Source organism: Lucilia cuprina, chromosome 5 (assembly GCF_022045245.1).
Source record: "Lucilia cuprina isolate Lc7/37 chromosome 5, ASM2204524v1, whole genome shotgun sequence".
Classification (NCBI taxonomy): domain Eukaryota; kingdom Metazoa; phylum Arthropoda; class Insecta; order Diptera; family Calliphoridae; genus Lucilia; species Lucilia cuprina.
Genome location: NC_060953.1, coordinates 2,731,675 through 2,754,536, shown reverse-complemented (window position 1 = coordinate 2,754,536; position 22,862 = coordinate 2,731,675). Strand labels below are relative to the sequence as shown.

The 22,862-nt window shown below is 29.2% G+C and overlaps 2 long non-coding RNA genes across 3 annotated transcripts in view; one reads left to right on the top strand and one right to left on the bottom strand.

Moving 5' to 3' along the window:
• LOC124420079 overlaps positions 1-417 on the top strand; it is a 74,673-nt gene extending 74,256 nt beyond the window's left edge. The window contains exon 4 of the long non-coding RNA XR_006941016.1: positions 283-417. This is a non-coding gene — a long non-coding RNA (uncharacterized LOC124420079). The remainder of the gene's footprint in view (positions 1-282) is intronic.
• A 3,922-nt stretch (positions 418-4,339) lies between these two features.
• Positions 4,340-22,862, bottom strand: part of LOC124420112 — an 86,100-nt gene continuing 67,577 nt past the window's right edge. For both annotated transcript variants that reach the window (XR_006941042.1, XR_006941041.1), the window contains exons 2-3: positions 21,877-22,264; positions 4,340-4,475 (exon numbers count right to left, since the gene is read on the bottom strand). This is a non-coding gene — a long non-coding RNA (uncharacterized LOC124420112). The remainder of the gene's footprint in view (positions 4,476-21,876; positions 22,265-22,862) is intronic.

Below are 22,862 nucleotides of genomic sequence, written 5' to 3'. Positions count from 1 at the left end.
GATAGATAGATAGATAGATAGATAGATAGATAGATAGATAGATAGATAGATAGATAGATAGATAGATAGATAGATAAATAAATAAATAGATAAATAAATAGATAGATATATATTGCTGGTTTGATAACATAAATGAAAACAAAACATTTTGCAGTTTTATAACATAGTTTTTTATTGTCGTTCATTATTGAAATTAACATTTTACTAACATTAAAATCACATTTCCATTAAATAGTTTATTAAGCTTGTACAACAGTTAATAATTAAATTCTTTCATTGCAGGTTTTGCTAATCTCAGTTCAAGTGAAAGCGGCTTCAACTTGTGACGATGAATTGGAGTTTAAACGACATTGAATTGAAGAAACTATTCTCTTTCTGGTTAAAAATGTCAGAATTTCTGCTTTGTAAGATTGAATGTAAAAAACCATCTTTAAGCTCTGATAATACAAGAAGAACTATCAAGAAGGTCTCAATACATCATAACTTGTGTAGTAATCAAGCTAAGAAGATCGCTTTACACCGTTTTCTTGTCCTTCTGAAACAAAATATTTTCTATACTGATTAATAATTCATTAGAAATAAGTAAAAACATGTAAGAAAAAGAAAAAAAAAAAACAATAAAAATTTACTTTTAAACTCTTACAAACATGTGTTTTATTTGTTTATTTTTTCAACTAAATTCAGTAATTTTCAAGCTAATCCCTTCAAAATACTTGAATTCCCTTTAAACTGCATCAAAAAACCAAAAAACCCGCATTAAAATCATAGAAATAGCCGTTAAAAACTTTAAAATTCAATTTGAATTGCAAAAATTCGTTAGAAATGCAGTAAATTTGCATATTTTGATCTGGCAATGCCGTTAAAGAAATTGCAATTTTTCGATGATGGCAATGCCATTTTCGGCCTAAATTTAGCGCCATCTATTGGTAGCTCATTTTCTGTTTTGGCGATGCAAAATCATGTCGCTCAATAGATGGCGCTGACCATAGGCCGTTCCAGGGTTGCCAACTCTCAGAAATCGAGAACAAAGTGGGATTGTTTAAAAGTGGAATATCTCGGAAACCAGTAGACCGATTTAATTAAAACCGTAGGCTATGTATAGAGGAACTACTAGGCATTCTTAAAAATTAACTTGGCAGGGTTGCCAGGTTGTGGAAATAGGTTAAACCTTTTGAGTTATCAAGGGATGACAAAGAAAATATTTAAAGTCAAATATCTGAGGACCCAATGATCCGATTTTAAAGGAACTATATACGTTATAGAGGGTAGATATCAAACTTTAAAATTTTATTTGACTGGGTTGCCAGGTTTTATAAATACATCAAATATTAAAGCGTTTTAAGGCGTAGCAAAGCAATGTAATAATTCCGGGAATAGTAGGCCTATAAAACCAAATTTTAGCTTGAGGTTTGTAGCAAGATCTAAGGTTTTTAAAAAAACTTATATTTCCAGGGTTGTCAGGTTTTTTACTGCAATATAGCAAAAAAATATAAAAAAGTTCACAACAACCGTTTCCAATCAAATATTTTCACTAATTTTGAACGTAATTTTAATAATGAAAAGTGGCAACCCTGACAAAATAAATTTTAAATATCCTTCTATGTTGCTACACCCTTAGACGAGTTATTAGTTATTAAAATTCCAATATTTCCAAAATTATTACAATGTTAAGATATGTATTGAAGAACTGTTAAATTTTGTATGTTAATAAAACCTGGCAACCCTACCAAATAAAATTGTAAAGCCTAGTACTGCGTACATCCATAGTCAATTCCTTGCACTTAAAAAGGTTTATTGGTTCTTAAGATATTTCAATAAGCAATTCTAATATCAGCTTATGAATCAAACGCAGTTTTAACCTATTTACATAACCTGGCAACCCTGGCAAATTAATTTATCAGAAATTCCGATAAATCCTCTATGCAGATCTAATGTTTTTTGTTTAATAATAAGTCCAATTATCTTTAAAAACTCGGTTATCAAACAAAATCTAAAAATACCTTTAATTCAAACTAATTTTGTTTTGCTATGTTCGAACAAAGTTTGATAGCTTATAGCTCGAAAATGGTATGAGGTATGATCGAGAAAGTTATATCAAATGAAAGGCCGAGATTTATGCTACAAAATGTATTAATTAATTTTTCGAAAAATAATCTATTATTGTCATAAATAATAATAAACTTTTCACGCCCACTGTCACCCTAAAAAGTGGGCGTGGCAGTTTTTATTTTTTTTCATTGAATTCCTCAGATCCTTCTTTATCTACATTCCAAATTTCATTAAATTATCTTCTAGGACAACCGAGATATTAAGCAAAATCCAAAAGAGTTTTTGGCACCCGAAAAGTGAAAAATAAAAATGTCAATTTTTTTTGTAAAACACCAAGTCACCAGAACCTGGTAGTAGGTGGATTCCAGCACAGCATTTTCTTTAAATTGTTATATCTAGAAAACTACTTAAGATATTTAAGTGATTGTTTCACTGTATGATAGATTGGAAATTTGGGTACACGATGGGCAACCTTTGGCCCGCCAGGCGATTGGCCAAACCTGCTAAAAAGTGGAATTTTTAGTTAAAAGGCGTCTAACTCAGTTCGTAATAGACGTAGGAGGTTATATGATAGCTTATAGGAATCACAATATTCCATTTTATAAACGTGTTCGATTTGATGTAAAAATTCTTGAAAACCATAGATTTATTGAACAAATTCGAAAAAACATTTGCGGACATATTTGCTTGATTATGGTATTGTTAGACTAAAGTTCAGAACCTTATAACTCGACAACCATTTAGGTTATTGCAAAGAAAGTTATATCAAATGAAAGGTTAGGATTTCAGCTATTAGACTATAGAATTAGTTTTGTGAAAAAGTATGTTTAAGTCACTGAATATTTCAACGGTATGTTTGCGCAAATTTAACACTTATATGTAACTTTCTAATGAACATAGAGAGTTGTATGATAACTCATAGGAATCATAATATTCCATTTTATTAATGTGCCAAATTTTATTGAAAAATTCTTAAAAACCGTAAAAATATTAAACAAAATCAAAAAAGATGTTTTGAAATATAAGACAGTTTTAGGCATTGTTCGTGCAAAGTTCGGAACGTTATAACTGGATAAATGTTTGATCGAACAAGAAGATAGTGATATGAAATGAAAGGTTAGGAATTCAGCTATAACCCGAACAAATTAAATTTGACAAAAATTACGTCAAAGTTGTCGGAAATATTAAATACATTTTTACGCCCATTTTCCTTCCTATTATAGGGCGTGGCAAATTTTAATTTTTTTCAAAATATTATCCATTTCTTTCTCTACCCACATACAAAATTTCATTAAATTATCTTAAAAAACGATTCAGTTATACAACAATAACTAAAAGTATCTATGATCCAAACTGATTTTGTTTTGCTATGTTCGAACAAAGTTTGATAGCTTATAACTCGAAAATGGTATGAGGTATGGTTCAGAAAGTTATATCAAATGAAAGGGCGAGATTTACGCTATAAGATGTATTCATTAGTTTTGCGAAAATTAATCTAGTATTATCATAAATAACAACAAACTTTTCACGCCCACTGTCACCCAAAAAGTGGGCGTGGCAGTTTTTTTTTTTTGTTGTGCATTCCTCAGATCCTTCTTTATCTACATACTAAATTTCTTTAAATTATCTTTAAGGATAACCGAGATATTAAGAAAAATCCAAAAGAGTTTTTGGCACCCGAAAAGTGAAAAATAAAAATGTCATTTTTTTTTTTGTAAAACACCAAGTCACCAGAACCTGGTAGTAGGTGGATTCCAGCACAGCATTTTCTTTAAATTGTTATATCTAGAAAACTACTTGAGATATTAAAGTGATTGTTTCACCATATGATAGATTGGAAATTTGGCTACACGATGGGTAACCTTTGACCCGCCAGGCGATTGGCAAAACCTGCTAAAAAGTTGAACTAATAGTTAAAAGACGTCAATCTCAGTTTGTAATAGACGTAGGAGCTTATATGATAGCTTATAGGAATCACAATATTCCATTTTATAAATGTGTTAAATTTTTTGTAAAAATTCTTTAAAAATCATCGAATTATTGAACAATTTCAAAAAAACATTTGTGGACAGATTTACTAGATTATGGTATTGTTAGACTAATGTTCAGAACCTTATATCTCGAGAAGTCTTTAGTGGTTAATTAAAAAAATGTATTTATTTGACGATAATTTGATAAAAAGAAAATGAAATAAATAACATTTACGCACTTGATGATTAAACTGAATATCTGCATGTTGTAAAGTGAGTGAGTGTATGTATCAGATGGAAAAATTAAAAGAAATTATTTTAAATAAAATATGTAAGTGTTTTATTGAAATAATTACTTAATATAAAGGGCTCATAACAAATTAAATAAATACGATTTCAGCAAATAAATCTAGAAGTCCGCATTCAAGGATCCTGTACATTCTGGTCCCAGTATTTCTGCAAATATAGAAAAAATAAATAAATTACTTAAAAGAAAACATACAAATTTGTGAAATTTAAAGAAACACATATTACAAAACTCAAATTAAAATTACAACTCCTTTCAGATCCTTGATTATAATTTAATAAAATTTCATATTTATTATTGTCTTCTTAACATCAATAAACCCACAATAAATTTGTAATCAATTGTTTGAATTCACACTTTTATCTATGTCTAGCAACTCATTACAATAATCAACATCATCATCATCATACACACTTTTTTTCAATAATTGGACTTGAAAGGTGTTCAAGTTGAAAAAATATATATTTATAAAATTTTACTTTTATGTTATAGAAGAAGATATAAATAAAAACAGCAAATTGTTTTTGTTAACAATATACAAAATCTCAAGTAAAACAAACAAAGACTCCACCACCAGCTACAAATGGCTCAGTAGCACAGACCACATCTATTCTATAGGTATATAAAACTCCAGCAGGAAAATACTGACTAGCAATCGACTGTATATGAATATGGAGACTTTAGTTATACCAAACCAAGGCATCCTTAATAAATGAATAAAACCAAAAATAAAACAAAACCTATAAATGAACGAACATTAATTCATTACAAAAGCGAACATTTTTTTGTTTTGTTTGTTAAAAAAACAGAAACAACAATAAAAGGAGAAAAATATAAGCAAAGAACAAAAAACGCTTACAAAATAATGAATAAATTTACGCCAATGCTTAAAGGATGGTTGCATGGTTGTATAGCTGAATGGTTGGATGGTTGATTGTTGGTTGGCTGAATAGTAGATTGCTTGGTTGGTTGGTTGAAAGAAAGAATGAATGTTTTTTGGTTATAAATGCTTTTTATTCTCCTGTTTTTCCATTTTTGTCTATTCAAAGTCAAGGACTTTAGCTTGTTTTAATTAAGTTTTACTAAAAGGTGGCATAAATACACACACAGACATGCACACAATCATATTAAGGTGTTTTTTCTTTCTTACAAAATAACGGAAGCCAAGAAGTAATCAAACAAGAAGCCCTGTGGACAATACGTTTAATAAGTAAAATCAACTTTAGATTTATCTATAGACCAGACCATACACTTGACAATAAACTGGACTTTAGACAGAAATATTGAGTAGACTTAAAACTAGACTTTAGATTAGACTAAACACTAGACTATTGGCTGGACTATATACTGGACTAAAAACTAGACTATGAACTAGAATAAACACTAAACTATAGACTAGACTAAAGACTAAACTATAGACTAGACTATAGACTTGACTATAGACTTGACTATAGACTTGACTATAGACTTGACCATAGACTTGTCTATAGAATAGACTATAGACTACACTATAAATTAGCCAAGACCATAGACTGGACTATAGACTAGATTTAGACTAGACTATAGACTAAATAACAGACTAGACTATAGACTAAATCACAGACTAGACTATAGACTAGACTAAAGAATAAACTATAGACTAGACTATAGACTAAACTATAGACAAGACTATAGACTAGACTGTAAACTAGACTGTAAACTAGACTGTAAACTAGACTGTAAACTATAGACTAGACTATAGACTAAACTATAGACTAGACTATAGATTAGACTATAGACTAGATTATATACTAGATTATAGAATAGACTATAGACTAGACTATAGACTAGACTATAGATTAGACTATAGACTAGACTATAGACTAGACTATAGACTAGACTATAGACTAGACTATAGAATAGACTATAGACTAGACTATAGAATAGACTATAGACTAGACTATAGACTAGACTATAGACTAGACTATAGACTAGACTATAGACTAGACTATAGACTAGACTATAGACTAGACTAAAGACTAGACTATAGACTAGAGGTACAGTGAAATAACTCCCAAATGAAATAACTCCCAACGGGTAAAATGAAATAACACCCAATCAACTGTCCATACAAATTGGGAATTATTTCATATGAAATAACTCCCAATTTGTTGGAACTTATTTCATATTTTAATGTTACTGAAATGAAATAACTCCCAATAAAATTTTTGTTGGGAATTATTTCATTTTTTTGAAGAAATTAGGAGATATTTCATATGTATTGGAAGTTATTTCATTTCTGTAAATTTTGTTGAAATTGGAAGATATTTCATTCTTGTTGGGAGTTATTTCATTTTGTGGTAATAATTTTCCAAACTTTGGTGGATAATGCATTTTGGATCCTTAAACAAGTGTCGTGGACAGCCGGCCTTCGGCCGGGCGCAAGGGTTTAAAACTCTGGGGTATTTCGAATACTGGCTTCGCTAAATTTAACCTTTCTTTGTACACCATGTATTTTATATCATTATGATTATGAACACTACGATACTTTCAAATGTATCACAATTCCATATGACAATTTTAATAATGCCCATGAGCATAGTGACATAAGTTCCATGGAATACAAATAGTCCATTTATCATGAAAAGGCTTAATTTAGCGAAGCCGGTGTGTGAAATACCCCAGAGTTGAAAACCCTTGCGCCCGGCCGAAGGCCGTCTGTCCACCACACTTTCGTAAAGAGTTGGGAGTTATTTCACTTCTGTTGGGAATAATTTCATTGGAAGTTATTTTACACAAATAGATTCTTCGACTTGGGAATAATTTCATATTTTTTGGGATTTGTTTCATTGGGAGCTATTTCGCATTTTTTGGGACTTACATTTGTAAAACTCCCAAACTTCCAATTACTGGGAATTATTTCATTTTAAACTTTGGGAGTTATTTCATTTTAAAAGTTAATTTTTGATGAAATTGGGGTTTATTTCATTTTACTCGTTGGAAGTTATTTCATTTGGGAGCTATTTCACTGTACCTAGACTAGACTATAGACTATACTATAGACTAGACTATAGACTAGACTATATACTATACTATTGACTAGACTATATACTATACTATAGACTAGACTATAGACTAGACTATGGACTAGACTTTAGACTAGACTATAGACTAGACTATAGACTAGACTATAGACTATACTATAGATTAGACTATAGACTAGACTATAGATTAGACTATAGACTAGACTATAGACGAGACTATAGACTAGACTATAGACGAGACTATAGACTAGACTATAGACTAGACTATAGACTAGACTATAGACTATACTATAGACGAGACTATAGACTATACTATAGACTAGACTATACTATAGACTATACTATAGACTAGACTATAGACTATACTATAGACTATACTATAGACTAGACTATAGACTATACTATAGACTATACTATAGACTATACTATAGACTATACTATAGACTATACTATAGACTATACTATAGACTATACTATAGACTAGACTATAGACTAGACTGTAGACTAGACTATAAACTAGACTAGACTATAGACTAAATTAGACTATAGACTAGACTATAGACAATACTATAGACAAGACTATAGACTAGACTGTAAACTAGACTGTAAACTAGACTGTAAACTAGACTGTAGGCTAGACTATATATTAGACTATAGACTAGACTATGGACTAGACTGTAGACTAGACTATAGACTAGACTGTAGACTAGACTATAGACTAAACTACACAGTAGACTATAGACTAGATTATAGACTAGACTATGGACTAGACTATAGAGTAGAATATAGACTTTAGACTAGACTATGGACTTGACTATAGACTAGACTATAGACTAAAGTATAGAATAGACTATAGATTAGACTATAGACCAAACTATAAATTAGACTATAGGATAGACTATAGGATAGACTATAGACTAGCCTATAAACTAGACCATACAATAGTCAATAGTATAGTATTACTAATAGTTATAATTAGCAAAACTTTAATTAAAAGTAATTGTAATTGGTAAAGGATTCAATTACAATTAAAAGCCTGGTCTGAATGGACTATAATTTTATTTAATATATTTATTTAGAGGAAATTTCCTAATGGGTGCATAATATAAGAATTCAATTGACTACAATTCCTTATTTAAAATTTCTACTTATATAGCTAACAATAGCTACTGCTGCTGCTGCTGTTGACTACACGTATGGGTTTCTTCTTGGTTGGAAATCATAAGAAAATTAATTAATTTTTATTTTTTATGATAGAAAAATATATATTTACATAATATGTATGTGTAATAATTCAATTAGAAATGTTTAGAATAATTTTGAATACAATTAATTTTAGGCTAATTTAAAAGAGTTGGGAAGAAAGTTGTGTTAGTTTAAGTTATTTGAAAGATTTTTAAATAGTTTTTATTGTATATTTATGATAGATTTTAGTGTAAAAGTTGGTTAATATTTTGTCTTTAACATGCTTAGACTAAGGCTAGAGTCTTCATTGAATACAATTTTGGCACATGTGTTTTTTGTATCAAAATATAATTCGCCAGATTTCTTTTGTATCTTTCTTTACTTATATAAATAAATTCAAATTATTTTCATTTTCATTTTTTTTGCAAGAATTTGTCTTAGTTAACTACTTCAGGGGGTTGATTTATTTCTCTTTTTCTATTGAGTTTATTATGCTTAATCAGGATAATTTTGATGAGAGACAAATATATCTAAAGAATTGTATTGTATTGCGTATTTGAATTGTTTTTTTTTACGCAAATGGTCAATAGTTTTTCTATATATTTCTGTCAATTGTTTATTTGCGGTTGTGCCCCAGATTATCGTATTTCATTTAATAAGTTTTCTAGCGAATCTTTTTTTCTTTTTGTTCAGTTTTGCACAATCTAAGATTTTCTTAACAAAATTTCTTTTATCACAATCTATTTTGAATAATTCTTTTTCTTTTTTGCCATCATTTTAAGTGTTTCATTTCATGTGTGAGTGTGCGTGTGTGTTTTTGTCATTCTAATCGTCTTTGCCAAATCTGAGGGCCACATTGTTTAGACTTTGTTCACTGTCAAAGGATCTTTCAAGTACATTTTAAGTATTATATCTTTAAAGGTTTGTCTATCACTACCACATATGGGTGTGTGCATATGTCAGTTTGTTTTTTTGCTAGAATTTTGTATGTCTTTGTTTTTTTTGCAATTCTTAAATGATTTCTTATCAATAGATATTAACGTTTTCCAAAAACTCATATGACATTTCATCAATTCCTTTGCACTTCACATATGTCAGCTAAAACTATGCAAAAAAGTATCAATTTTCATTGCAAAAAAAGGCATGTGTGTGTTTCTAGGAAAATGTGTGTGTGTATTTTTTTATCTCTAATGTTAGATCTTAAATGTCCTTTTTGTTTTAATAGATAATCTAAACAAATATTCATGGCAAAAAAAGTATTTATTATATTGTTCATTTTATTGTCATAAAATATCACTTACATATTGATCGTTTAATTTTTTTGTTCAAAATTTTTCTCATTGTTTTGCAACTTAAATAATTTGCAACTTAAATATGACAATTTTAAAATTTTGCAATTGTTTTTACTTCCTTATAATTTTCTATGGATTTTCCATTTCATTAGATATTTTGTTTCCATTACATTGAAAAAAAAATGTTTTTTCTTAAGAATTATTTTTGTTTTCACCAACAATTGCGCAATTCCCAGATGAGGAGCTGTTACTGAGGTTTTTTTTTCTTTATTTTTATATCTTTAGGATTATTTTCACCGTTTCTTTTTTTTAAACTGTTACTTGAATGTTTGATGAAGTTATGTTTTGAGGGAAATATAGTATAATTTGCATAGAAAGAGTCATAAGATGCTTAATCCCTATATTTGTTTAAGGGTAGATATAAGAGATTTAACAAAAACGCAATATTTAAAAGAATTTTTTTTGGAACAGAACTTTAAAGTAAATAATTTATAGTTCAGAATAGTATAAACTATAGTCTAGTTCTACAGCTTAAATAAAGCCTTGGCAACAGATTTATCATTAGTTAGGTTTATAAATTTTACTAAAGTCGTGTATATTATCCGTTATATAGTATGGACTATATACAGATCTTTAGCCCGGACTTTAGTATAATTTATAAGCCAGACTAGTGATTGGACTGTTTCCAAGTCGAATCTAGATTATAATTGGACAACAGGCATGACAGTTATTATGACTGTAGTCCAATTATAACCTAGATTCGACTTGGCAACAGTCCAATTACTAGTCTGGCTTATAAATTATACAAAATCGTGTGTATAATCAAATTTGGTATGATCTCTAGCCCAGACTATAATCTAGTTTAATCTAGTTTATAGTCTGACCTAAAGTCATAACAACTGTCATGTCTGTAGTCCAATTAAAATCTAGATTAGATTTGGCAATAGTCTTATTACTAGTCTGGGCTATAAATTAAACTAAGGTCGTGACTGTAATCATGTTTACACTCGGCTTTAATTATGTTTATAATCTGATCGGAAGTCAATCTATATTATAATCTATATTAGACTACAGTAAACACCATTGACTTGTCCAAACTATTGGCGTTCAACTAGTTTGGACTAAAGTCAACTTTATAGTTTATCCTACAAATATGTTTACAGTCTGATATCAAGTCTAAACTGTAGTCTTGTCTATAGTCTGATCTATAGTCTGATCCATAAGTCTGATCTAGTTAATTGACTGGCCTATAAACTAACGTATAATCTAGCCTCTAGTTAAGACTATAAAGTTGTATATAGTCTCGATGGACTATAGTCTAGTTTATAGAATGTAAAATATACTAAAGACCGAAATACTGATATAACTATAGTTTGGTCTATATGTAGTCTGGACTATAGCCAAATCTATAGGCTAGTCTATAAACTAAATCTACAGTTTACATTCAAGAATATAGTTTATTAAATAGTGGATTATACTCTAGCTTCTAGTGTGATCTACAATATCATAGTTCGGACTAAAATCTATTTTATAATCAGCTCTCTAAAGAAAGTTATTGTTTTGTCTCTAATCTGGACTACAGATTTATCTATAGTCTAGTCTACAGTTCAGTCTATAGTCTGATCTATAGTTTGGACTATAGTTTTCTCTGAAGTCTAGCCTCTAGTGTGAACTGCGGTTTAGTTTAATGTTTAGACTATTAGCTAGCTTATAATCTAGTCTACAGTTTCACTCTATAGTTAGTAAGGTATTCGGTGTGAATTTCTGTAGTCCACACTATAGGCTAGTTAATAGTTTGGACTAAAATCTATTTTATAATCTAATCTCTAATCAATGCTATTGTTTTGCCTTTAAACTGGACTACAATTTTGACTATAGTCTAGTCTATAATTTAGTCTTCAGTCTGGTCTTGAGTTTAGCCTAGAGTTTAGACTTTAGTTAGGTTTGTAATCTAATTTATAGCTTAGACTATAATCTAGCTTATAGTCTAGTACACAGTTTTACTCTATCGTTATTTAAGACTTTGGTCTGACTTTCTGTCTAGCCTGTAGTGTGGACTTAAATCTATTGTATAATCTGCTCTCTATTGTTGTGTCTCTAATCTCAACTACAGTTTTATCTATAGTCTAGTCTACAGTTTAGACTATAGTCTGACCTATATGTTGGTCTTTAATCTGGACTATGGTATGGTCTATAGTCTTGGCTCTAGTGTGACCTGTAGCCTAATTAAGAGTCTGGTCTATAGTATGGTCTGTAGTCTAGTCTCTAGTGTAAACAGTTTATAGTTTAAAATAAAGTCTTGTCTACAGTTTCGCTCTTTAGTCCCAAATTAATTAAAATCTTTAATTTTCTTTTCATTTTTTTAATGTTTAAATTCCTTTAAATTTTCTCCCAACATTCTATTACCATTTAAATGATTTCATTTTTTTTTTTTTCAATAATGAAACATTTATGAAAAACTCGAATCTTGTTGAAAAGTTCATAGAAAATGAAACTGAAGTTTGTTGTATATTACATACATACATATGAATGTATATAGTATTTAAAGAAATGGGATTTAAATGAACAATTGACAATTCAAATGAGCCATCAAAGGGCCATTAAGTTTAGAGAAGCAATATATACAAAGAAAAGAGGAAATTATTTCTGTTTTTTCTTTTATATTTCTAATTCTTTAGACGCATAAGTAGAAAACATGAATAGAAACATTATGAGTTTGATATATTTTTTTAAAGAATTTGTTTTTCTTTCATAATTTTGCATTAAATGAAAAAAATTATTGATGTTGTTTTTTTGTAATCTATGGAGTAATGAAAAAAATAGATGAAAATTTTTATAGAATTTATATCAAGGGGGAGAGATTATGAAAGTATAAAACATAAATTAAGAAAATTTAAACTTATTTTAAAAATATCGATTCAGGTGATGACTATTAATGTTTGAAAAAGAAAACCATTTTTAAGAAAAGTTTGATCCCAAGACACTCTGCTCTGTACTTTTTACAAAAGGTACTATTTTTTTAGTCTATATTTTAGTATATAGTCTAGTCTATAGTCTAGTATATTGTCTAGTATATAGTTTAGTCTATAGTCAAGTCTGTAGTCAAGTCTATAGTCTAGATTCTATAGTCTAGACTCTAGTCTATAGTAAAGTCTAGTCTATAGTCAAGTCTAGTCTATAGTCAAGTCTAGTCTATAGTCTAGTATATAGTCTATTCTATAGTGTAGAATAGTCTAGTATATAGTCCAGTGTATGGTCTAGTCTATAGTCTAGTCTATAGTCTAGTCTTTAGTCTAGTCTTTAGTCTAGTTTATAGTCTAGTTTATAGTCTAGTTTATAATCTAGTCTATAGTCTAGTCTATAGCCTTGTCTATTGTCTAGTCTACAGTCAAGTCTATAGTCTAGTCTATAGTCCAGTATATAGTCTACTTTATAGTCTAGTCTATAGTTTAGTCTACAGTCTAGTCTAAAGTCTAATCTAAAGTCTAGTCTAAAGTCTGGTCTATAGTCTAGTTTATATTCCATTATATATACAGTGCAATTTATAGTCTAGTCTATAGTATAGTCCATAGTCTAGTCTATAGTTTATTCTATAGTGTAGAATAGTCTAATCGATAGTCCATAGTCTAGTCTGTAATTTATTCTATAGTGTAGAATAGTCTATAGTCTAGTCTATAGAGTAGTCTATAGTCTAATCTATAGTATAGTCTATAGTCTAATCTATAGTATAGTCTATAGTCTAGTCTATAGTCCAGTCCATATTTTAGTCTATAGTGTAGTCTATAGTCTACTCCAAAGTTTAGTTTATAGTCTAGTCTTTAGTCTAAGCTTATCCTATATACATATAATTTATAATCTAGACTTATGTCTAGTCTATGGTCTATTCTATAGTCTAGTTTATAGTCTAGTCTATAGTCTAGTTTATAGTCTAGTATATAGTCTACTCCATAATCTAGTCCATAGTATTGCGTTCAGCATAGTCTATAGACCAGTCTAAAATCTAGTCTATATTCTAGACTATAGTGTAGTCTATAGTCAAGTATATAGTCTAGTCTATAGTCCTGTCCATAGTCTAGTCTATAGTCCGGTCCATTGTCTAGTCCATAGTGTAGTCTATAGTAGACTAGTTTATAGCTTAGTCTTTAGTCTAAGTCTACTCTGTATATAATTTGTAATTTAGTTTTAAGTCAAGCCTATATTCTGGTCTAATGTGTAGTCTATAGTCTAGTCGAAGTCAAGTCTATTGTCTAGTCTAGAGTTCAGTTTATAATGTAGTATTTGGTCTAGTCCATGTATAGTTTTCAATCTAGTGTATAGTGTAGTCTATTGTCTAGTCTATATTCCAGTCTACAATTTAGTATATAGCTAAGTATATTTAAAGTTTAAATAGTCTTTAATGTATTATTAAAACATTTGTTAAATTGCCAAAAAATATGTTTTCGCTTTTTTTATGCAAATGAGCAGCAGCTAGGAACGAGTGAGGCGTAAAAAATCCCTGTATTTAAATACAAAATCCAACAAAGGAATAAAACGTTGTCTGGGTAGCGATCATCAAGTAAAACCCATTTCAAACATATGTATACAACAAAAGAATTAGAACTTATAATATAGAGTTGATATTAGCAACCTGCTCCCCTTAAAAATATTTAAAATGAATTATTATTGTAAAATTCACGGTATTTTTATTTATTAAGTATTGTCACTGGCAAAAGAACACGTTTTGCAAGATATGTAGTGTTTTTTGTTGTTGTTGTTGTTATAAAATATAACAATAAAAATTTAAAATGTTGCTATTTTATTTATTACGAAAAATGTTTGAAATATTAAGGTTTTTAACGCCCTTTAGGCGGCCGAACAAAAAAAAAAACGGATATTGATTGTACATATATGATTTTCAGGGAATTAATATTATTTACTGAGAATTTAAAAACAAAAAAAGAACAAGTAACCGATAAATATTTAACACACAGATAATTGACTTTACAGAGATTTTTTGAATGAATGTATAAAAATACATAGTTGTAGAAGAATAGTTTCTATTGAAAATCGGCTGAGTCATTGAAGGCTTTGAGGTTAACATGATATGATGCTGAGCTATACAATTGTCTTAATATTAACAACTACTAAGAATAACCAACAGTTCTAATGTTCTCTTTTTATAGAGGAGATCTTTTGTATGAAATTGAAAAATTTCAATGGCGGATATTTTATTATACCAAACACATACATACACTCACACACATCCTTAGACAAAGGTGTCAAAGTCATAATTCGTAAATCCCTTTTTAAGGTTCTTAAGAAGACACACTCTTATACACTACGTTTTACTACTCTTCTCATATATGTATGTATGCAGTTGGGTATGTATAAAGAGAAAACAGGACAGTGGACTTTTTCTAACAATTAATTTTCATTTCTCGTGTACGTGTTTAATTATAAGAGAGTGTAGGTGTGTCGCTTAATATGTGGAGAGAAGATTACAGGATGTGTAACACCTTGCCAGCCTTTTTCGTTTTTTGACAAAAATGCACATGAATGAATGAATATTTCCCATTTATACTGCTGGTCTTTTGTCTTTCACGTACTGACTACATTTAAAGAAAAACACAAAACAAAAGCCTGAAAACAAAGTGTATGGAAACGTAACAAAAATGTAAAAGAAGCACAATTCTATAGATCTCAAGGAGAAACAAGTAAAAACAATAGAATACGAAAAAAAAAACATTTTAAATACTAGGACGTGTAATAAAACAAAAGCACAGTATGAATTCTACAGGAGGATACAAACAAGCACACGAATATAAACCTACTCCTGCACACACACACACACACACATACTTACTTCTACTTATTGCACTGAGAAACAAAACAAAAAAAGAAAAGAATGAATTAAAAAAATTGTTAAGAGAATTGTATGTGAAAATGAATAAATAAATGAATGACTAAAAGAATGAATGAATAAATGAATTGAATGCAAAAGCAAGATACCCGCCATTAATGAAAACAATAACAATTATTGTTTGAATATATTACAGAAGAACAGTATGAATTATTTTTTCTTTCTTTTTGAAAAAGAGTGAAAAGAGGGAAGACACCAAAAAAAGAAAAAGAATAATAAAATGCATTTGTTAAACGGACACCAGAACTAATGCGATAACAAGTGTATGAGAAGAAAGAAGAGAATACAGAAACAAGTCAAGAGAATGAATGAATAGAAAAAAAATAATGCATGAATGACTGACACAATTCAGTAAAACTATATGCAATACACAACAAAACACACACACACACACACAGTGGAAATATAAACAAATAAAAAAAACAATTTACTAAATACCTACAAACATAAAAACTGTTACACTTTTCAAGTTCCCAAGCCCACCATCACTGACTGTACGTACTACATACATTTTCTATAATAAAAATTTCCCATAATTGCTGAAAAATGGAACACAGGACAAGTGACATGATTAGTTTAAAGTAACTTTCAGCACGTTTAGGGGATTAATAACACAAATCATTAAGAAACGTGTTTTTTTTTTCTAAAAGAAAATTGAAATTGAAAAGAATTCTTTGAGAGAATTATAGAAAAAAATCTCTTAATAAGGCACTTAATAGGATACCAAGATTCAACATGCCGCGTTTAAAAAACTGCGATATATCCTTATCGAACAATGTCAAATATCTTGGAATTATACTAGCCTCCAAATTATCATGGAAACTAAACATCCAACACAGAGTCAAGAAGTCAACGGTTGCCTTCAATACTTGTGGTAAGATGTTTAGAATGAAAAGCGGACTTAGTCCCAATATAGTTAAATGGATATACAATGCAGCTATAGTACGTACTATTCTTACATATGGATCTCTTGTATAGTGGATTTCAACTAAAAAATATGTCATCAGTCCTTCAGAAGATCTGAATACTATATTGTACTTCTTACGTTTAGACCTTCATATTATGGTCATATCTGCTTGCAGCACTGCGACGCTTAACTCATCTGTAAGTTGGAAATCAAGAACATATAGACACGCTAAGATTTGAAGTCAAATTCCCTTGAACCAATGATTTTGATGGAGTTTTCAAAGTGAGAACGACTGGTGTAGGGGTAACCTACCGAGCGAATATACCAGCAGAATCTTACAGATGAGTCTAAAATGAATTGTGGTATTGGTTCGCATGTCTTCTGTGTGAAGAAGCTGGGGAAGTAATAGACTTTTTAAAGTGAGAGCGAGTGGTGTAGGGGAAACGCACCGAGCGCATAAAACACCACAATCTTTACAGAATGTATTGCGGTATTGGTTCGGATGTCTTCTGTGTGAAGAAGCTGGGGTAAGTATATCTTACCGTTTTCCCAATAAATGTAGTGTATTTCAAACTGAAATATTCGCATTAATGTCAGCTTGTCGATAGTCAAGCGGCACTTCTCTCACTAATTTTATATACTACCACTTCTGTATTAGTTAGACAAAGCAAGAGGAATCTGTCAAGGCTCTGTCGCCTTTTTTGGGTTCCTGCGCATAGGGACTATTATGGAAATGTACGCCGTCGCAGTAGCAAACCCCGTTAGGATTTATCAAAAATAGTATCATCAGATTCAAAGTTTTTCAGATCTTCAAAAGGCTGAAAATTTGTGGAATAACCTAGACACTTGTAAAGGAGCCAAGATGGCGTGTCCCTCTTTCAGTAAGAAACGCACAAGTTACCTTATAAACTGAAGTAGACGTGATATAACGAGACTAATACCAGTAATATCAGGACAATTGGTGCTAGTGCATGTATGCCTAGGAGGCTTGGGCTACTCTGGAATGAACATTCTATCACAATTGCAAAGACAGGGAAAAGGAAGAAACCGTCTTTCATCTTCTCTGAAAAGAAACTGTTTTCCTGACAACTATTTCATATCTAAACCTTGTGGGACATCAGCATCTAATCCTAACGATATCCTTAGATTTCTCACTGTTACAGGCTGGATCTATAACAATAAAATACTGCATCTAATTAGTAGAGTGGACCGGTCAAAACGGAGTCTCTTGTCTATACAAAAAACTATTTCCGAAAGTAACTTCTTTAAAAAAAAATTTCTTGAGAAAACAATTCATTCGAAATTGCGAATACATGACATAAAAAATTAAAATCAAATGTTAATTTTAAAATAAAATAACTTAAATTTAATATTTTATTAATTTTTAAAACTTGCGAAATTAAGTTCGAAATAGGTTTCATAAGGCTCAAATTGAATTAAAATTAAAATCTAACGAAATTTTCTAAAAATTGACATTTTAGCAAATTTCGAAATTAAGTTCAAATTTTCGAACATCACAAGTTAGACTCCAATTGAAGGAAACATTGCGATTTAATGATTTTTTTTTTTTTTGCAATAAAACATCATTTAAGTGGAATTTGAAAGATTTTTTGAAATTTTTGTAAATTTCGAAATTAAGTTCGAATTTTTGAAAATCACAAAATTAGGCTCAAATTGAAGGAAAACTTGTGAATTATTACTATTTTGCGAGATATTTACATATAAGTTGAATTTGAAACAATTTTAGACATTTTTGTAAATTTCGAAATTAAATTCGAATTTTCGAAAATCACAAAATTAGACTGAAATTGAAGGAAATATAACTACATTTAAGATGAATTTAAAATATTTTTTGAAATTTTGGTGAATTTCAAAATCAAGTTCGAATTTTCGAAAATTATAAATTAAGCTTAAAAGTAATCCTGCGGTTTAATGAAATTTTCACAATACATATAACTATATATAGAAATTGAGTTTCAAGAAAAGTTATTTTTCATTTAATCTCTTTACTAATCAATTTATTATTTATATTCTATTAAAAAAGAATCTCATTTTCACAGATTTCACAGAAATTCCGTTTAATCATTCACTAGACCATCTCAATTAAGAACAAAACATATGGATATACATTTTAGTCCCCATGTGCTTAAAACTAAATATTTTCCCATCGCTAAACCAAACACTTGGCCACAGGCAAGTGGTTGTTGGTGCTAATCAGAAGCTTATTTAAAATGATTTTTTTTTTTTTTTATAAAAAATAAAAGAAAATAATAATAAAAAAACATTAGATATAAAAAAAATAAATACTGGACCAAAACTATAACCATATCGTATATATGTATAAACTGAACAACAAAAAGAATGATTCTATCTTTCTATGTCCATTAAAATGAATGACAGTAAACAGGATACAAATAATGCACAGAACAAAACATTTGTATTTGTAGTTATTTTATAAAATACATATTGGTAACAAAACCTTTATGATGATTTGCAGTTTTAGTTAAAACTGGAATTTTTTTGGGGGGTTTGTTTTTTAGAGAAGAAAATATAAAAGAATTTTGTTGAAAATATGTAATAAATTGATCATGAAAAGATGAAGATTCAAATTATTAATTAAATTTCAAATAAACAAATTTCTTAATTTTATTTTATTAAATCATTCAAATATGATTTTAGATTTTCAAACGTAATTTGAGAAAATGTACAAAAATGTCGTAAAATCTAAAATTTTTACTCAAAAAAAAATTAAATTTGAAAAAAAAACAAGTAAGAGTTCTATATTTGGCTGGGCCGAATCTCATATATCCCTTCACCAAGGTGTGTTAAAAAAATCGGTATCAAAAACTCTTCTTTCAAATCACTTACTTCGGGCAAAAGTACAAAAAGTACCTTTTGCAGATCGAAAAAGTACCAAAAAAATACCATCAATTTGTATCTACCGGTATCTACATAAGTAATTTCATGTTTCTATGTTCATTATTATAGAAAACTCAAAAAGTACCTTTTGAAAAACGAAAAAGTACCAAAAAGTACATTTTTTCCGGTTGTCAACTAATTCCAACACTACACACTTAATTTCATGTTTCTGGGTTCAATATTATAGAACATTCAAAAAGTACCTATTAAAAACAAAAAAGTACCAAAAAGTTCACTTTTTCCGGTTCTCGTCTATTTCCGACTCTACATACTTAATTTCATATTTCTAGGTTCAATATTATAGAAATTTCAAAAAGTACATTTTGAAAAACGAAAAAGTACCAAAAAATCGCCTTTGAAGTGTTTTAGTCTAATCCGGACTTCACATACTTCATTTCATGTTTCTAAGTTCATTATTATAGAAAACTCAAAAAGTACCTTTTGAAAAACGAAAAAGTACCAAAAAGTTTCCTTTTTTTGAGTTTTCATCTAATTCTGAATCTACATACTTAATTTCATGTTCCTAGGTTCAATATTATAGAATATTCAAAAAGTACCTTTCGAAAAACGAAAAAGTACCTACCAAAAAGTTTCCTTTTATGGCTTCTTACCTAATTCAGACTCCACATACTTAATTTTATATTTCTAGGTTCAATATTATAGAAAATTCAAAAAGTACCTTTTGAAAAACGAAAAAGTACCAAAAAGTTTCATTTTATGGCTTTTAACTTGAGCCAGGCTCCACATACTTAATTTCATGTTTCTAGCCAACAACAACACACTAGTGCTGCTCTCGCTCTGCTACTCTTACTCTGCTGCTCTCGCTCTGCTACTCTTACTCTGCTGCTCTCGCTCTGCCTTGTTTTTATAAACAAGAGTACAATAACAACATTTACCGTATGATTGTGTATTTTGTTTTTGTTTTTTGCAATTTCTGTTTAAGCATGAATAAAAAATCTCAGTTTTTAATGAAGGTTGTCTCGGATTTTTGCTCATATCTCCGATATTTATGGACCGATTTTGCTAATTTTAAAAAGCGATCTTCCCGAAAGCATGTCTAACAGAATTATCGAAGATTAGAATCTCGCCGATATCTGGGGTTCTCTAAAAACTGATTTCAACAAACATACAGACAGACGGACAGACTGACAGATGGACATGGCTTAATCGACTCCGCTATCTATAAGGATCCAGAACTTTATAGGGTCGAGAAATTATATTATAGAAATTACAAACGGAATGACCTTCACGAAGGTGAAGGGTATAAAAATGCAAAAATGTTGAAAAATATCAAAGCATGAATGGCTTTCTCAAGACTTTCTCTAAAATTGGTTATTTTGATGCCAATTTAATACCAAAATATTGTTAGAATGTAACTTTAACTTTATTTTCAGCCTTATTATTGATGTTTGAAAAATTCGAATTTAATTTCGAAATTAAGAAAAATGTGTGAAAATTTCTAAAATTGAAATGTAATACATAAAGATTACAAAACATTAGCTAAATCAGAAATTTGCTTTATTTTAAGCATAATTTGTGATGTTCGAAAAATTCGAACTAAATTTCGAATTATTTGCTTGTCAATTAGACATTATATTAACAATTAGTTCCCTATTAATGGCTATATGTTATACATATGTTTGATTTTCTATAATTTATGAAACTTGCTAACAATATGCATGTTAAAGGTCACGCCTTATTTTGCGACTTTACATATGTAACATGCAAATATTTAGCGATCAAAATTCTATCACCAGCTGTTCACTTTTTTGGCAACTATATAACCCTTTTGTTTTTTTTTTAATATTGCAAAAACTAACACACATAAAGAATATCGATTAATGCAGAAAAAAGCATTAATTTGTTGTCAATGAAGTCATTAAATTTTGCAATAAAGGTTATGACCTTTTACGCCTCCTAAGGAGGCGTTTACATGTGGTGTTATGGGTAACATGTTATTGAAAAAAAATTAAAATCGATTTTTTAAAATTGCAAAATTAAAAAAAAAATTAATGACGTTTTATAAGCAACACCTACTTTTTTGAAAATAGTGCAAATTTAAACTATTTCTTATAGTGTGGCAAAAGAAATCCCTTATGGGGTGGTTAATGTCTTTTAAATTTAACAGTTTTAAATTAATTGTTTAAAATTGTTTCACAATTAACAAAGGATCTAAATAACATTCAAATAACTGTTGTAAGGGGTTAAATTTCGCTTAACAACAATAACAATAATGACACCATTAAATTTATATGGCTACAATTTCTAAAATCACAGAATAAAAGAAAAAACGTAACAATTTAAATGTATTTGTATTATACTCACTTTGAATTTGTAATGTTCTCACGTCCTCAGTGTGTTGTTGCTGCAATAACAACCCTTTTTTCTAATAATCATAATAATTTTAGCATTTCCAGCCGCTTTGTTAATATCCTTTCTTTGTCCTTTATCGTTTACGCTCTTCATTTCGAAATTTGCTTAACTCTTGTGGTTTAAGTGTCAAACTATGTAGTTCTAATGAATGGTTTTTAGTAAAAATCACAAAAAGTTGCACATAGTAATAGAAAAAAGTGTTCTTGTTGTTGTTACTGTATTCCAAATATTGGCAAATCATGTTGAGCCGTTTCCGTTTTTTTAAGTTCTATTTTTTTTATTTTCTGCGAAAGGCTGCTGTTAACTGCTGCCTGCTGATGTTGCTCCCTGTGTAGTCATCCTAAAAAGTTTAGAAAACATTTATTGTTACATAAATAAAGTATTTAATGTAAAAGTGTGCTTAAATTCATTTATGAGTAACATTTAATACAAATATTTCCCTAGTTTTCAACTTTTCCTTGAATTTGAGTATAATTTTGCGATTTTCGAAAATTCGAACTTAAGTTCCAAAATCTTAAAACTTTTTTAACAATCTTTAAAATTTAACTAGTAAGTAGTTTTAGTGTGAAAATATCTTTAAATCTCTAGTTTTCCTTCAATTTGATCCTAATTTTGTGATTTTCGAAAATTCGAATTTAATTTCGAAATTCCAAAAAATTACTAAAAATCTTTAAAATTCAACTTTTATTTAGTTTTATTACGAAAATATCTTCAAATCTCTATCTTTTCTTCAATTTGAGTGAAATTTCAGGATTTGCGAAAATTCGAACTAAATTTCGAAATTTCCAAAAATGTCTAAAAATCTTTAAAATTTCACTCGTATATAGTTTTAATTTGAAAATATCTCTAAATCTTTAGTTTTCCTTCAATTTGATCCTAATTTTTTGATTTTCGAAAATTCGAACTTAATTTCGAAATTTTGAAAAAAAGACTATAAA